This window comes from Rhamphochromis sp. 'chilingali', assembly GCF_963969265.1.
Source record: "Rhamphochromis sp. 'chilingali' genome assembly, chromosome: 1".
NCBI lineage: Eukaryota > Metazoa > Chordata > Actinopteri > Cichliformes > Cichlidae > Rhamphochromis > Rhamphochromis sp. 'chilingali'.
The window spans coordinates 65,271,812-65,272,154 of NC_137929.1; positions in this window are offsets into that span (position 1 = coordinate 65,271,812).

Below are 343 nucleotides of genomic sequence, written 5' to 3' on the forward strand. Positions count from 1 at the left end.
CAATTTCACTGAAAGAAGGCACGAAGCTCATACAGACACAGGACAAGACGTGATCCGCTGACAAAGCTACAGGGATTAGGAAGTTGTGGGTGTGGCTGACAGTTGATCAATAGGTGTAAAACTATGAGTAGTAGTCAGTTTTGGCAGTCTGCCATTATGTCTGGCTGTACACACTAAATCTGAAAAGTAGACAAACACGGATGGAAACTTAAGAGTAAAATATGTGAAAGGCTGAAATACCCTGACAGCTTTTTCTTTATGTTTATTGTAATCAGTGATTTCTCTGCACACTTTAAGAAACCTCTGAGTCATAAGAAGTAATTACCTTAACTACATTCTCTAT